Below are 7500 nucleotides of genomic sequence, written 5' to 3'. Positions count from 1 at the left end.
GAAAGGCAACCGGACACGACCCCGCCGCGGATTGCTCCGCGCGGGCGGCCGGCCCCATCTGCCGAGGGCGGGAGCCAGTGGCCGGATGGGCGTGAATCTCACCCGTTCGACCTTTCGGACTTCTCACGTTTACCCCAGAACGGTTTCACGTACTTTTGAACTCTCTCTTCAAAGTTCTTTTCAACCTTTCCCTCACGGTACTTGTTCGCTATCGGTCTCGTGGTCATATTTAGTCTCAGATGGAGTTTACCACCCACTTGGAGCTGCACTCTCAAGCAACCCGACTCGAAGGAGAGGTCCCGCCGACGCTCGCACCGGCCGCTACGGGCCTGGCACCCTCTACGGGGCCGTGGCCTCATTCAAGTTGGACTTGGGCTCGGCGCGAGGCGTCGGGGTAGTGGACCCTCCAAACACCACATGCCACGACAGGCGGCAGCCTGCGGGGTTCGGTGCTGGACTCTTCCCTGTTCGCTCGCCGCTACTGGGGGAATCCTTGTTAGTTTCTTTTCCTCCGCTTAGTAATATGCTTAAATTCAGCGGGTAGTCTCGCCTGCTCTGAGGTCGTTGTACGAGGTGTCGCACGCCACACCGCCAGCCGGCTGTGCACGCTACCGAGAAAGTACCGGTATGCGAACCGCCAGGCGACGGGCGCGCATCGCACGTTTAAGGAGACGCGGCCGGCCCCACAGGCGGCCACGACACTCCCAGGTCTCCGAGGCGGGACAAACGCCGCGCGCTTCAGTATACGTAGCCGACCTCAGCCAGACGTGGCCCGGGAACGGAATCCATGGACCGCAATGTGCGTTCGAAACGTCGATGTTCATGTGTCCTGCAGTTCACATGTCGACGCGCAATTTGCTGCGTTCTCATCGACCCACGAGCCGAGTGATCCACCGTCCTGGGTGATCTTTTTGTTTAGTTTCCACTGTCTCTTTCAAACAGTTGCATAGGCGGGACTGAGGCGTTTGACGGCCCCTGTTCCAGCGTTCTGTGTCCAACGGCCTCACGCCGATGGGCGTCGTACGGCTCACACCGGAGCGGACAGGCACTCGGGCGAAAGTCATTCAAAACCGGCGCCAGGCGCCAGGTGCCGCAGGCCAGCCGCTCCAGAGCTTCAGCGCTCGTACCACACAACATTTTTCAGTTAGTTTTGAGAGGCACGCGTGGTTCCGCACGCGGCGCACGGCTGCTGCCGTACAGGTAGCGTGTTGCGCGACACGACACGCACATCGAAAGACATGCAGTCTAGTCGGTAATGATCCTTCCGCAGGTTCACCTACGGAAACCTTGTTACGACTTTTACTTCCTCTAAATGATCAAGTTTGGTCATCTTTCGGTAGCATCGGCAACGACAGAGTCGATGCCGCGTACCAGTCCGAAGACCTCACTAAATCATTCAATCGGTAGTAGCGACGGGCGGTGTGTACAAAGGGCAGGGACGTAATCACGCGAGCTTATGACTCGCGCTTACTGGGAATTCCTCGTTCATGGGGAACAATTGCAAGCCCCAATCCCTAGCACGAAGGAGGTTCAGCGGGTTACCCCGACCTTTCGGCCTAGGAAGACACGCTGATTCCCTCAGTGTAGCGCGCGTGCGGCCCAGAACATCTAAGGGCATCACAGACCTGTTATTGCTCAATCTCGTGCGGCTAGAAGCCGCCTGTCCCTCTAAGAAGAAAAGTAATCCGCTGACAGCACGAAGGATGTCACGCGACTAGTTAGCAGGCTAGAGTCTCGTTCGTTATCGGAATTAACCAGACAAATCGCTCCACCAACTAAGAACGGCCAAGCACCACCACCCACCGAATCAAGAAAGAGCTATCAATCTGTCAATCCTTCCGGTGTCCGGGCCTGGTGAGGTTTCCCGTGTTGAGTCAAATTAAGCCGCAGGCTCCACTCCTGGTGGTGCCCTTCCGTCAATTCCTTTAAGTTTCAGCTTTGCAACCATACTTCCCCGGAACCCAAAAGCTTTGGTTTCCCGGAGGCTGCCCGCCGAGTCATCGGAGGAACTGCGGCGGATCGCTGGCTGGCATCGTTTATGGTTAGAACTAGGGCGGTATCTGATCGCCTTCGAACCTCTAACTTTCGTTCTTGATTAATGAAAACATACTTGGCAAATGCTTTCGCTTCTGTTCGTCTTGCGACGATCCAAGAATTTCACCTCTAACGTCGCAATACGAATGCCCCCGCCTGTCCCTATTAATCATTACCTCGGGTTCCGAAAACCAACAAAATAGAACCGAGGTCCTATTCCATTATTCATGCACACAGTATTCAGGCGGGCTTGCCTGCTTTAAGCACTCTAATTTGTTCAAAGTAAACGTGCCGGCCCACCCAGACACTCCAATAAAGAGCACCTTGGTAGGATTTCAACGGGTCCGCCTCGGACGCACGAACACGCACGAGGCGGTCGCACGCCTTCGGCTCGCCCCACCGGCAGGACGTCCCACGATACATGCCAGTTTAAACACCGACGGGCGGTGAACCAACAGCGTGGGACACAAATCCAACTACGAGCTTTTTAAACCGCAACAACTTTAATATACGCTATTGGAGCTGGAATTACCGCGGCTGCTGGCACCAGACTTGCCCTCCAATAGATACTCGTTAAAGGATTTAAGTGTACTCATTCCGATTACGGGGCCTCGGATGAGTCCCGTATCGTTATTTTTCGTCACTACCTCCCCGTGCCGGGGAGTGGGTAATTTGCGCGCCTGCTGCCTTCCTTGATGTGGTAGCCGTTTCTCAGGCTCCCTCTCCGGAATCGAACCCTGATTCCCCGTTACCCGTTACAACCATGGTAGGCGCAGAACCTACCATCGACAGTTGATAAGGCAGACATTTGAAAGATGCGTCGCCGGTACGAGGACCGTGCGATCAGCCCAAAGTTATTCAGAGTCACCAAGGCAAACGGACCGGACGAGCCGACCGATTGGTTTTGATCTAATAAAAGCGTCCCTTCCATCTCTGGTCGGGACTCTGTTTGCATGTATTAGCTCTAGAATTACCACAGTTATCCAAGTAACGTGGGTACGATCTAAGGAACCATAACTGATTTAATGAGCCATTCGCGGTTTCACCTTAATGCGGCTTGTACTGAGACATGCATGGCTTAATCTTTGAGACAAGCATATGACTACTGGCAGGATCAACCAGGGAGCTGCGTCAACTAGAGCTGAGCAGCCGGCCGCCCGGGAGTGTGTCCCAGGGGCCCGCGCGAACACGCAAGCGTCCGCTCAATTATTCTGCAAACAGGAGGAGGCTGAGCTCCCCTGCACAATACACCTCGAAACCCTCTCAGGTCCCGGCGGCGCGCAGCGCCGTCCTAAGTACTTGGTCGGGTTCGAGAGAGGCGCAATCGCCCGGAGTTAGGCGAGTAGACGCTTTAGGTGCGACCACCCGTGCTCCCAACTGAGCTTGCCGCTGCCGACAGAGGCCCGGGAGCGTGCTGTCGTGGCATTGCCGGCGGGAGACAACACGCGCCACCTACGGTGACCGGCAGCTCCAACGCCAGCGCCACAGAAGGGCAAAGGCCCCACGTGGGTGCCGAAGCGAACTCTCCCAGCACAGCGCACGTGCCAACACGTCTGCACAACTGCGATACAAACCACCAGCGAGAACCGCTGGGGCGACCGAGCAGCAGACGGCGTCGCGGCGCCGAGTGCCGGGCGGCGGCGCATCCTCAACGCACACAGTCCTCAGTCGGACCAGCACACTGCAGATGTCCACCGCGCTTCGCACCGGGCCCGCGAGGACCCACTTTGGCCGCCCGGCGCCGCGCGCAGGGTGCCCCGGCGCGCAGCTGCGCCGCCTGCCGCGTCCGTCGGCCGGCGCGCCTGCCACTGGGCGCCCCCACCAGCCGGCTGTAGCGCGTGCGCCCACGCACCGCGCGGCCAGCACGCCGGGCGGCCCCCCCTCACCGGCCGGGGACGGTCCCACCCAGCCACCGCCGCGTATCGCTTCACACACAGATTTGCCCTTACTGATTTACCTCCAGCAACAACAACCGCACCACAATGGGTTTACCAGTTGTTCATTTGCGTAACGTCACCAGCAAACGTAGACGTCCATCCCAGTTTGCAAATGCAACGATTATTGCATACCTGTCTGTTAGGTGTCACGACACACTACGTCTGCCCACATACACGCAACAAAATGTGCACGACTAGAGAACACGTGGGAGGTGGCCCCCTACGTATGCGATGTCCATTACGAGACCGACTGTCAACCAGCATCTGTACCATGTCGCAGATGTGGAACGCGGTGCACCATGCTATCACACTGTGTGAGAAGAGACGACTACGTTTGAATACACGCGCCACTACATCAACAGACGGCTCATGCTGATCGCCATCCAGGGCGTCCGTTAATCCCACACGTCTCTATGGCGTACCACACTGCAATGTAGCTGTTATGGGGAGACGGCACGTGGCTGAGTGCACAACATTTGGACGGACCGTATGGTTCGCTGTTGTTGGGCGCAGTCGTTGTACGGTCACACATGTGCCACAGCGTATCATGCAGTACATACGGACCTATGTGCAGTACAATGTGAGGGTTAAGCTTACGACATCAGCGGACAGTGGAACACAGCCGTACCACGACGTAGGACTGAGCGCTTCGACATGCGAATGCCAGTGAACAGCTGCGAAGGGCATTGAACCACGCAAGCACCTGAACGACCAGCGTGCGAAGGCAGGGGGGAGGGTGGGGGCGATGTACATCCTGCAGTCGTCCACATTACAGTGTACAGCGGGAGCATGTAAAAAGTAAGCAACACTTGCGAAGTGTTGAACATGAAACGATACACAAGAGGGTGGGCGGTGCGAGTAGCGAACTATATTCAGAGGGGTTGTGGTTAGACAACACTGGATTAATGTAACGTGTCATATGCCAATTACAGAGCAGGTTAAGGCACAACTTGGGTTAGGTTAAGGCACAACGTGGGTTAGGTTAAGGCACAACTTGGGTTAGGTTAAGGCACAACGTGGGTTAGGTTAAGGCACAACGTGGGTTAGGTTAAGGCACAACGTGGGTTAGGTTAAGGCACAACGTGGGTTAGGTTAAGGCACAACGTGGGTTAGGTTTAAGGCACAACGTGGGTTAGGTTAAGGCACAACGTGGGTTAGGTTAAGGCACAACGTGGGTTAGGTTAAGGCACAACTTGGGGTTAGGTTAAGGCACCAACGTGGGTTAGGTTAAGGCACAACGTGGGTTAGGTTAAGGGCACAACGTGGGTTAGGTTAAGGCACAACGTGGGTTAGGTTAAGGCACAACGTGGGTTAGGTTAAGGCACAACGTGGGTTAGGTTAAGGCACAACTTGGGTTAGGTTAAGGCACAACTTGGGTTAGGTTAAGGCACAACTTGGGTTAGGTTAAGGCACAACTTGGGTTAGGTTAAGGCACAACTTGGGTTAGGTTAAGGCACAACTTGGGTTAGGTTAAGGCACAACTTGGGTTAGGTTAAGGCACAACTTGGGTTAGGTTAAGGCACAACTTGGGTTAGGTTAAGGCACAACGTGGGTTAGGTTAAGGCACAACGTGGGTTAGGTTAAGGCACAACGTGGGTTAGGTTAAGGCACAACGTGGGTTAGGTTAAGGCACAACGTGGGTTAGGTTAAGGCACAACGTGGGTTAGGTTAAGGCACAACGTGGGTTAGGTTAAGGCACAACGTGGGTTAGGTTAAGGCACAACGTGGGTTAGGTTAAGGGCACAACGTGGGTTAGGTTAAGGCACAACGTGGGTTAGGTTAAGGCACAACGTGGGTTAGGTTACAGGCACAACGTGGGTTAGGTTAAGGCACAACGTGGGTTAGGTTAAGGCACAACGTGGGGTTAGGTTAAGGCACAACGTGGGTTAGGTTAAGGCACAACGTGGGTTAGGTTAAGGCACAACGTGGGTTAGGTTAAGGCACAACTTGGGTTAGGTTAAGGCACAACGTGGGTTAGGTTAAGGCACAACTTGGGTTAGGTTAAGGCACAACTTGGGTTAGGTTAAGGCACAACTTGGGTTAGGTTAAGGCACAACTTGGGTTAGGTTAAGGCACAACTTGGGTTAGGTTAAGGCACAACTTGGGTTAGGTTAAGGCACAACGTGGGTTAGGTTAAGGCACAACTTGGGTTAGGTTAAGGCACAACTTGGGTTAGGTTAAGGCACAACGTGGGTTAGGTTAAGGCACAACGTGGGTTAGGTTAAGGCACAACGTGGGTTAGGTTAAGGCACAACGTGGGTTAGGTTAAGGCACAACGTGGGTTAGGTTAAGGCACAACGTGGGTTAGGTTAAGGCACAACGTGGGTTAGGTTAAGGCACAACGTGGGTTAGGTTAAGGCACAACGTGGGTTAGGTTAAGGCACAACGTGGGTTAGGTTAAGGCACAACGTGGGTTAGGTTAAGGCACAACGTGGGTTAGGTTAAGGCACAACGTGGGTTAGGTTAAGGCACAACGTGGGTTAGGTTAAGGCACAACGTGGGTTAGGTTAAGGCACAACGTGGGTTAGGTTAAGGTAGAAATTGCGTTACATTGCGGTACAAATTGCGTTACATTGCGGTACAAATTGCGTTACATTGCGGTACAAATTGCGTTACATTGCGGTACAAATTGCGTTACATTGCGGTACAAATTGCGTTACATTGCGGTACAAATTGCGTTACATTGCGGTACAAATTGCGTTACATTGCGGTACAAATTGCGTTACATTGCGGTACAAATTGCGTTACATTGCGGTACAAATTGCGTTACATTGCGGTACAGATTGCGTTACATTGCGGTACACATTGCGTTACACATTGCGGTACACATTGCGTTACACATTGCGGTACACATTGCGTTACACATTGCGGTACACATTGCGGTACACATTGCGTTACACATTGCGTTACACATTGCGGTACACATTGCGGTACATTGCGGTACACATTGCGGTACATTGCGGTACACATTGCGTTACATTGCGGTACACATTGCGTTACATTGCGGTACACATTGCGTTACATTGCGGTACAAATTGCGTTACGAATTTGGTTAAGTTAAGGTGCAAAATGGGTTAGGTTAAGGTGCGAAATGGGTTGGATTACAGTACACAACGTGGTAAGAGAGTGTGTTGGGGGGGGGGGGGGGCCGAGGTTCGTTGGTAGTGATCATTGTAAGTGAATGTCTGAGGCAGCTTCAGTATGTCACAGCAGTTATGTCTCGTCAGGATGCGCTTTTCGCTCGTGACTGGAGGCGCGCCGCGTCTGTGGTTGCGGCAAGGGAGCGGCAGACCTGTGTGATTCATTCCTGCCATTGTTTCTGTGCCGTAACAGGAGGCAGTGTGGTGGTGTTGGGTGCACCCCTGTGTAGGACATGTGTGGGTGTTGGTGGCTTATCTGAGCAATTGTGGATGTCGGACGGGTGGGATATTCTATTTTAGAATTGGACCCCCTGGTGTGGTTATCATAGTGTGGATGGTGTACTGTGGCGGAGAGGATGCACCGGACGTTGGTCCATGCTGGTGCTTAC

At 54.0% G+C, this 7500-nt stretch overlaps 2 non-coding genes and 1 pseudogene across 2 annotated transcripts in view; all 3 read right to left on the bottom strand.

Annotated features, from left to right (window-relative positions):
* Window positions 1-564, bottom strand: part of LOC126137904 (large subunit ribosomal RNA) — a 4234-nt gene extending 3670 nt beyond the window's left edge. Inside the window, exon 1 of the ribosomal RNA XR_007528028.1 lies at window positions 1-564. This exon is cut by the window's left edge and continues 3670 nt beyond it. This is a non-coding gene — a ribosomal RNA (large subunit ribosomal RNA).
* Window positions 565-752: 188 nt separating this feature from the next.
* Window positions 753-905, bottom strand: LOC126137893 (5.8S ribosomal RNA; annotated as a pseudogene).
* Window positions 906-1253: 348 nt separating this feature from the next.
* Window positions 1254-3159, bottom strand: LOC126137897 (small subunit ribosomal RNA). The gene has a single exon (XR_007528022.1). It is a non-coding gene; the product is annotated as a small subunit ribosomal RNA (ribosomal RNA).
* Between the last annotated feature and the right edge of the window lie 4341 nt (window positions 3160-7500).

Source organism: Schistocerca cancellata, unplaced genomic scaffold, assembly GCF_023864275.1.
Source record: "Schistocerca cancellata isolate TAMUIC-IGC-003103 unplaced genomic scaffold, iqSchCanc2.1 HiC_scaffold_647, whole genome shotgun sequence".
Classification (NCBI taxonomy): domain Eukaryota; kingdom Metazoa; phylum Arthropoda; class Insecta; order Orthoptera; family Acrididae; genus Schistocerca; species Schistocerca cancellata.
This window is presented reverse-complemented; position numbering and strand designations above follow the sequence as displayed.